The sequence below is a fragment of the Excalfactoria chinensis genome, chromosome Z (assembly GCF_039878825.1).
Source record: "Excalfactoria chinensis isolate bCotChi1 chromosome Z, bCotChi1.hap2, whole genome shotgun sequence".
Classification (NCBI taxonomy): domain Eukaryota; kingdom Metazoa; phylum Chordata; class Aves; order Galliformes; family Phasianidae; genus Excalfactoria; species Excalfactoria chinensis.
The window spans coordinates 42,631,022-42,640,092 of NC_092857.1; positions in this window are offsets into that span (position 1 = coordinate 42,631,022).

Consider the following 9,071-nt stretch of genomic DNA (forward strand, 5'->3'; position numbering starts at 1 on the left):
TTATAAAATAGATTGCATGGTGTAAGGCTTTCTGAATTACAGCTTACCATCTCAAGTAATAGAATCATCACAGAATGGCTTGGATTGGCTGGGCCCCTAAGGTTCTCACAGTCCCAATCCCATGCCATGGTAGGGGTGTCCCCCACCATCTCACCTGTCCAGGGCCCCATCCATTCTGGCCTTGAGTGTTTCCAGGGATGGGGAACCACAGCTTCTCTGGGCAGCTGTGCCAGGGCCTCACCACCCTCTGAGTAAAGAATTTCTTATAGCTTAGTTTTGGAACTAAGCTTTTTTAAGCTCTGTTTTGGAACTGGAAGGTTGTAGTGAGGTCTTCCTGGAGCCTTCTCTTTTCCAGACTGAACAAGCCCAGCTCCCTCAGCCTTTCTTCATAGGAGAGGTGCTCCAGCCCTCCGAGCATTTTCATGGCCTCCCAGAGACCCTCTCCAACAATGCTGATTCCTTCTTGCACTGATGGCCCAGACCTGGATGCAGTAGTCCAGGTGGGGCCTCATGAGAGCAGAGCAGATAGGGACAATCCCTTACTTGCCCCTGTTGCTACCCTTCTATTGATGCAGTGCATCAGGATACTGTTGGCTTTTTGAGCTGTAAGCACACTCTGCTGGCTTATGCATGGCTTTTCATCCACCAGAACTCATAAGTCCAGGAGTTCCTCTATAAATGCTGAGAGAGCACTCAACTAATCCAACAGTGAGAATGCTGTTCCTTTATCCACATTTATGAAATTTATGGTTGATCCTGGATTTCTATGAGCTTTGACATCATGGAAAACTTTTTTGATGATCAACACATATTTTGTATCCATCATAAACTGTAATGACTAGCTATGGAATACACTTTTCTCCATCCAGACTGTCATGTGGCTGCATTTCTTTTTTTCCATGTTGTGAATAAAACATCAGAAGCTTGCTGCTTTGGATGATCAAGACATTGCAAATGTGTTGTTTCTAGAGTTGAAGTAGAACAGAAATAGGCATTGAAATCAAATTTTCAATAAAAGAGAGGAATCATAGAATCATAGAACTAAAGTAGCTGTAGTATTGTCTTTTTTGCTAGTAATAAGGCAGCTATTAGTGAAGTGCTGTCCATATTCTGGACAAACATAGGAAAATCAAAATCTACATGTCCAAGGGGACCAATCGAACTGCCATCAAGTCGTCATGAAGGAAGTCAATTACCAGTTTCTCTTGCTGTCCCTTTCCAGAACAGTCTAATGGCAGATGTCATTTATAGCAGGTCTGGAAAGTCACCAGTTTGTTCATAAACAAATAAAGGGATTAGCATTCTCCAGTGAAGGAGAACAAGGAAATGAGAAGAGGAAGGGAAGGGAACCATTTGGCAGAACATCCCACGTAGAGCTTGTCTCAACAATGCCTCTACATCCGTATGTGGTGCTATCTCTGCTCAGCAATGCTCAAGGTGCTTTCCTAAATCATTTCAAGCTAGCTCAGCCAGAACAATGCACCAACATCAGAAAAGCAGATGCTAAACAGGGCTCACTTTGGGTGTAGCAGGCGTTAGCACGTGGGTGCTGTGTATGTCCAGTGAAGTAATCTCCCAGCCATTCATGTCAGATAAACACAGTGTTCTTCATTGCAGGGCCTTCCTGTGGGAAGTAACCTGATATCGTTTGACTTGGTTCTTTCCAATGACCGTGGAGAATTTCTGCTGTTGTTCATCACCCCACTGTGTTGAAGTACTTGGTGAACGGTGAGATAGGCTGTCTGGCCATGTGTCTGTCCTCAAAAGTGCCAGGAAGTGAGGACAAATCTGTTGCTCCACCTATCAGAGGCTTTTTTAAATGCATAATTAGGTTTAAACCTAGAATACTTCAAGTAGTAAAACAAGAACACTCCCAAACAGAGAGTACTGCCAATATCAGCCTTGCTTCTTCATATGTAGAAGCACTTTGTGGAATTTGGAAGTAGCAGGAACAAATTCCCATGCTAGAACAGGTTGAAAGAAGGCTAAAAATGGCCACACTTTTTTCAGAAGAATCATTAGAAAAAAAAAAAAAAAAAAAAAAAAAAAAAAAAAGATTTGTTGAAGCCCTTGCTTCCTTCCCATAGCATAGCATGTTTTGGGGTTTCTTCCTGTGGCCTCGAGGGCTGCTGCCACACAAGGCTCCCATAATCCTTAGAATTAAAATCTTCTCCCATGGTTGATGCTGGATGTGAGGAGAGGGTTACCAGTTCTGTGCTTCTAATGAAGATGCTGACTTTCCTCACAGCATGAAGCCTGATTCAACTCCCACAGGCTGAGAAAAGTCTTTTTACTGACTCAGAATCATACACAGAATCACAGAATGACCCAGGTTGGAAGGGACATCAGTGATCACAAATCTCCAACCTTCCTGCCACAGGCAGGACCACCCACCTCCACATTTAATACTAGACCATGCTACAGGGCCCCATCCAGCCTAGCTTTGAGCAGCTCCAGGGATGAGGTATCCACAACCTCTCTGGGCAGCCTGTGCTATCACCTCACCACTCTCATAGTAGAAAACTTGAGTCTGTGGGCTCAAGTGCATATCTAACACCTGGTATTGTGTGCCCCCAGTGGCGCAGTGATTTAAGCTGCTGCCTGCGGCACTGGAGGGCCCGGGTTCGAATCCCCCCTGTGGCGCAGGGGTAGAAGTGCCACTTCGCTACACAGAGGGCTCGAAACCTGGGAGTTGGACTCGATGATCTCTAAGGTCCCTTCCAACTCGCACGATACTGTGATACTATGATACTCTAGATTTAAAACGAATGAGCAGCTCAAATTTTCCTGCCTCTGGTCCTCTCAAGGTCGTTACCAGAATGAGTGTATGAAATGTTGGGCCATGCTCTACTCCAGTGATAGGTTAAATACCAGCTCTGGTTGACTTCCCACAGATATTCTCAGCAGCTCTTGGTCATACAGTCTTGAAAATTAATGGGTTACCAGAACAAAACAGCGTAATTGCAGTGCTGCAAGTAGCACACAATTGAAAAATAAATAAATAATTAAATGAGAGCAAGAAAATAACTGGTACATAATACCCCGCTAAACATCTAGAAGCTCTCATAGAAGGGCATGAGAGACCTAGAAGATCCCAAGCAAACCCCACAATTTGCCTTGACCTCCTTGCTGGCAAGCCAGACATTCCCCAAAAGCAACAGGAGCCTTCTCAGAGGTGCTGCCATTTCACTCCAACTCTCTGCTCTGTGTTCCCAGGTATGGTCACAGTGGTTTTTAAATTCCTTACTGCTGCCAAGCTGCAGAATAGGATGTTGTATAGCTGGAGCATGTGGTTTCCTGATCTGAACCTGCCAGGTGGCTTGTCTGAAATCTAAATTTTGGAGCATTGTCTTACATGACAGTGCATTTATTTATTTATTTATTTATTTATTTGAGTAATAACAGAAGGAAAAAGAAACAACAACAACAACAAAATAAAGCAGTCCAGAAATTAAAAGACCAAAAGTACTCAAGAAGAGGTAAGAGGGAAGAAATCTCTGGCGATGTAGCATGTGGTACCGTACTACACTGTACTGCTATGTGGTGAAATCAGCCATGCTGAAACTAATACAGCAAAGCTGTTTAGCATACCATGGATTTTAAATACACATTCTCCCGACATCAAGAAAATAGAAGCATGAGCCTGAGGTTAAGTACACGATTAGTTGCTTTATTGTGCTTTATTGTGTTGATCTCTATTAAAAACATTTAGTCCATAAAAACAAATCCTAGAGAAGGGTGGTAATGATATATCAAGACCTGTAGCAGAAAAATACCCATATTACAGAACAAAGAGCAAGATATAAATAAAGTTTGAAAAGTAGAAGTACATATTCAGCTGGTTAGTTACTAGGGAAGAGGAATAAATTAAGAGGAAGAGGAAAAGTAAAGAAGAGTTCTGCCTTAGCAAATTATTCCACCCAGAACACCCACCCACATATTCTTGAATGTAATTGAGCTATTATTTATATATGACTAATTCCCCCCCCCCCCCCCCTCCCCTTTTTAATGTATTTATAACCCAGACACAAAATTAAGCCAAAATTTCTTGTTTATCTTGGCAAAATTTTGCCCTTTGCTCAGAAAGGTTTTCAGTACAAGGGTAAAAAGTAGATTTTAATCACTCTCATTTAATTTCTGAGGCCTTAAATAGGAGACACAGAACAAACAGTGCAACAGAAACACTGCTTTCAGCATCAGTCCTCTCTTCACTTGGGGATCACAGGACAACGATGGAGGAAGTCATCCCTAAGCAAATACAAATACAGTGGCTGATTCAAGACCTGCAAGTTGCTTTCTGTTTTTTCACCCCCTTTTTCTTTATAGAGCTCTGTTCATAGATCTTGCTGTAGTTCTCTGCTTCTCCTTTAATGTCCGTGAATTTAGAAACCCTAGGCAGAAATCAGGGAAACACTGAGGAACATTCTTTTGACAGTAACTTTACTCCCTTAATCAATGCATGTTGATTTAAATCTAGAGTGAAAAAACAGTGGTATTTTTTTCTGGTTGGATGCTTTTCAATTTGAAATTTAGGTATCTAATTGCACTTAAAGTTGGTTCCCATTTCTCTCCTGAATTTGGAAGAATCATTTTAAATATACATGAGGAGGCATCAAAAGAGAGTCAGTGCCTTCTGCATATGACTTGTCTGGGGCACCTTTTCCAGTGTTCCTCCTTAAGCAGCCCTCACTGAGGCACTAGCATTACTTGTCTGCAGGATTTGCCATGATTTTTTTGTTTGTTTTCAGCCATTCTCTTACAGAATTATCACAGTGACATCTTGTTAACTGGCAATATAACAGGACAATTATGTTTAAGACTTTTCCTTGGGCATCTTAAGTGTAGCAATAACTGCATTTATGTTTTCTTCCAGACAAAGTACAGCCAAGTTGCCAAAGAGTTCTGGAAGGCAACAGTGACTGAGTCTCACTGACTTTCTTCCTAAATTTGCATAGGTAGATGATGAATATTATTCTCCATTTCTCCTTTCATTTCTCTTTTGAGCAAGTTTTCTGAATTCAGCACCCTGCCTTGATACCAGCACACCTGTTCTCCCTGCATTGGCCTCTTAGGAGCCTGGTGAACTTGTGTATCATTCTCTGCATGACTACCTACCTATAGTCAGATGGGAGACAATCCTATATCAGCTAATTCTTTAACAAGGTCTCTGCAATTCTCGTTTGCCTTTACCCCCTTACCAACCTTGCTTACATATCTTTTACCTCCAGCTTCTGGATTAAGCCAACACAGATGACAGGCAGAGAAAAACAACATAGTGAGATAATAAGATAGGTGTTCCCATGTTCTCTGTGAGTCTCCCACCTGACATAATAGAAGTACCTATCTGTGAAACCACCTCTGTTAATTGCTCTATAAGTTCATTTAAAGAAGTAGCAGTAGTCTTCCATTTAGACTTAGTGCATTTTGAGAACTACGGACTCAGTGCCATAGAGGATATCCTCTCTGCTCCATGTCTTGTTTCTTACATGCTTAGCTAGATGGATGAAAATCCCAGCATATACATATTTTACATGCTTGAGTATGAGTTCTGTGTTGAATATTTCTAGAAATAGGATAAAAAAAATTAAATCCTTGAAGACAAACATTTTAATCATTGATGTAAGAAGCACTATCTGTATGTGACTGACAGAAAGTCGGTTTGCAGAGTAAAAACTGCATCAAGTTCAGGTCTTCTCTAGCACTGTGCCAAACCAGGGTTTGTAATATTATGTAAAACAGTGGTAAATGGAATCCTGTTGTTTGTGGAAGGCATGCTTCAAGAGTTAGAAAAAGGATCTGAGAAAGTATATAAGAAACAGTCTGACTGCCAGAGAATAGGATTAACAGCCTGCTCCCTGCAGGACAAATTTGGTCTATGGTGCATTTGGTCCTCACAAAACTTCAGTGAGTACATCAAAGCATTGAAGGACCAGCACACCAAAGCAGGAAAGAGCCCTAACTCTCATCACAAGGCAAACGTATTCCATGAACAAGTGGCCTGTTTGAGCTGTGTGAAAACTTGTATCACTGTTATTGGCACTCAAGATGTAGCAGCTTTTGAAGAGTGATACATCATAGTTTTCTGCATTAAGGAAAGTCATCTGTGATGTGACAGTATCAGTGCCAGAAAGGAGACACTGGATGCAAAGCATGGAGAAGAGGAACATTCCATTAGGATCCCAGACCAAGAGTAAAATAGATCTTTTGGTTAAGGACTGTTACTGGAGATCATATCATGTAGCACTTTCTGCCAGAAAATATTTCTGTTGTCTTTATGGAAGTATATTCACTGTGGACACTATTTGATTCTGCAGCATCTTCTTCCATAAAAAACAACAACAAAAAAGCAAAACAAAAACAAAAACAAACAAACAAACAAACAAACCAAACCAAACCAAACCAAAACAAAACCAACCAAACAAAACCAACCAACCAACCAACCAACCAACCAAACGACTAAAGAACTTCCCCACCCCCCAAGCCTCAAACCAACAAACAAAAACCTCTGCCCATACCATGGACATCATAAATAGACATGTGAAGTACTATGTAGAGGAGTAGTCAGGAATGCAGGTCCTTTGTACAAGAAGAATAATAAGAAACATATCTGTATGTCTTCTTCCCAACTCTGCTGAGTTTAACAACAGAGTAGAAACAGAAGTTTACTTACAGTGTTTACAAAGCTGAGACGCTATCCATACTAGTGCAAAGATGAGAGCCTATTAAGCTATCCATAAAAAAAAAACAAAAAACCAAAACAAACAAACAAACAAACAAACAACAACAACAACAAAAAACATATGACCTTGGTTAAGCCAGGAACAAAAGTTGTTGTGCAGTGACTAGGAGAAGAATTCCATGAATGCAGAGACTGATGAAGTTGTCATTAGTTCCCTTGGTAGGAAGAAAAGGAAAAGAAAGTCTTGGGCAGCACTTGGATCTTGCATGTGAGACTGCTACTGTTGTCATGTGGAAAATAGATGTTAAGAGGAAAAAGTGAGCATTTGGGAGAAACTCTGAGAATAACTTTTCCCAAAGGACAGAAACGTCCAGTATAGCACCCCAAACAGCAGGAAGCAGAAGAGACTGATGCAGAGAAGAGACTGGTCTCAGGCCTCAGCCATTGCTGTGTGAAGGACAGGGTAATATAAGAAGGATCCAAGGATCCTTACCATGCAATACTGAGAGAAATAATTTCACAAACCAGGAGCATAAGTGAGTAAATACTGTATCACTCACTTGCAGTATTTATCAGCACCTTTCACATTTGTTAAAGTTAAAAACCAGTGAGGGAGAGAGAGAGGAGAAAAGGAAGCTTTCCTAGTAACTTGACACTTTAAAGACTGAGTGCTGAAGATAAGCTAGTCATAGCCTTGCAGTACGAGGATACCAGCTGTGCTCAACCTCCCACCCTGACAAATTGTGATGGTTAGCTGGCTTGGTCCTTATTCAGTCACATCTTGGTCTGATATCCTCAAATTCCCACGGCATCCTTTACCAGACAGATTGTCTTGGATTGTCAGTGGCCCCAGATCTTCATCTTCTCTCTCTGGGAAGCATGAGAGCAACCCTTTCTTCTTAATGGTGTGAGTGATACAACAGTAAGCTCAGAAATCTCATCCTTTCCTCTCTTTTGTGTTCACAAATTACAGTTGACAAGCAGTGTTTATAGACTCAGATGTTTTTCAGCTTTGATTGAAAAATGCTTCAGAATAAAGATGGAGGTGAGAATGGTCTTTTACAACACTACTAAATATGCTCTGAGGGATGTGTGTGTGAGGGCTCTCTTTTAGGAGGAACAGCTGTCTGGCATCGTACCCTCAACCTGGATATTTGAGTCCTGCTGACAGGAGAAGAGTGGATTGCAAGGTTCCTTTTCTAGACTTATCTATTATTTTTATGCTCAATGTACTATAAAACCTTTACAGAGCACACACACACACACACACACATTTTCTAAATTTCTGCCAGCTCTGGCTGAAGAAAACTTCCATCAGCAATGTGTGAGCTCTTCATGTTGTGTATGGAACAGTGAGTGGATTGGCTCAAATGCTCTGTTGTGCTCTCCTGGTACAAGGCTGAGTCAGATGGAGATGTTTAAGAACCTCTGCATCTTCTGGAGAGACATATCTTTGAGTGCTCACTGAAAGACAGGTCCTGCTTACATGTTTCACAAAGAAAACGAGGCCCTGAGTCTGGGATATTCTCATAGAGCTGTGAGTAGGCTTTATGTGTCCTTCTTACTGCATGCTGAAAAAGGCTCTTACACATTATCAGTTCCTGGGATACTTGTTTGCCTCCTTCAGAGGCCCCTTGGTAGGGAGATAAGTCAGCAAGAGGAGCAGAAGGCTCAGTTAGAAGCAAGGGAATCTCCACTGAAGGACGGGGAGACGACAGAGAGTGGTAGGAGGAGCTAATGAAACATTTGCTCTCTTCAACAGGGGTCCTGATGAGCTGTACCCCAACAAATTCTAGGAAAGCCACAGTCTCTGTGGGTGTGCCTTTCCTCTGATGGTGTGGGTGGGTAACACCAGCAGAGAGGAGAACCAGTTGCTGTAGAAGAGGAAACAATCTGAAAACAATACAGACTAGGAAGAAATGACATGCAAATGGCATGAGTGGGCAGCGAGAAGTTACTCACTGCATCCTTGTCACGTTACTCACCTTCTCCCAAATATAATTCGTCCCCTGTCCCCAGCCTCCAGATTAATGTTCAACAGCACAGCTCTTTCTTCACTGTTTCCTGACCTCTCTCTCTCATGTGGCTCATGGATCACAGTGTGACCTCTTACATTTTCAGGCTGTTCAGTTTCTGCAGAAACCTTCTCAGAATTAGGTGCATGGGAGAAATTAGAGAGGAGAAAAGAATATGTAAAAATATATGACATTTCCATTCTGGGTAGTACCACCGTAGAAAGTAAGCTTTCCCCTGCCTCCAGGGGAAAGTAAAGCTTGAACTCTCTGAGATCAGCAGTGTCCAGCAGCAATCCTCTCTAAAATCTCAACATATACCTAAATATGTATATATTTACACATGGATTATATATTTATTTGCATACTGACTCCTCCAG